At 54.9% G+C, this 284-nt stretch overlaps 2 protein-coding genes across 2 annotated transcripts in view; both read right to left on the reverse strand.

Annotated features, from left to right (window-relative positions):
- Positions 1-284, reverse strand: part of SHPK (sedoheptulokinase) — a 938,822-nt gene that overhangs the window by 284,877 nt on the left and 653,661 nt on the right. The window lies entirely within an intron of this gene.
- Positions 1-284, reverse strand: part of LOC121916848 (multidrug and toxin extrusion protein 2-like) — a 9,885-nt gene that overhangs the window by 5,635 nt on the left and 3,966 nt on the right. The window lies entirely within an intron of this gene.

Here is a 284-nt window from a genome sequence, read left to right on the forward strand (position 1 = left end):
TTGAACATTGACCCCACCCATCACCAGGGATGGGAGTGGCTTGAACATTGGCTCCATGCATCACCAGGGATGGGAGTGGCTTGAACATTGGCTCCACCCATCACCAGGGATGGGAGTGGCTTGAACATTGACCCCACCCATCACCAGGGATGGGAGTGGCTTGAACATTGGCTCCATGCATCACTAGGGATGGGAGTGGCTTGAACATTGGCTCCACCCATCACCAGGGATGGGAGTGGCTTGAACATTGGCTCCACCCATTGGCAAGAATTGGGAGTGGCTTA

This window comes from Sceloporus undulatus, chromosome 11, assembly GCF_019175285.1.
Source record: "Sceloporus undulatus isolate JIND9_A2432 ecotype Alabama chromosome 11, SceUnd_v1.1, whole genome shotgun sequence".
NCBI classification, from domain to species: domain Eukaryota; kingdom Metazoa; phylum Chordata; class Lepidosauria; order Squamata; family Phrynosomatidae; genus Sceloporus; species Sceloporus undulatus.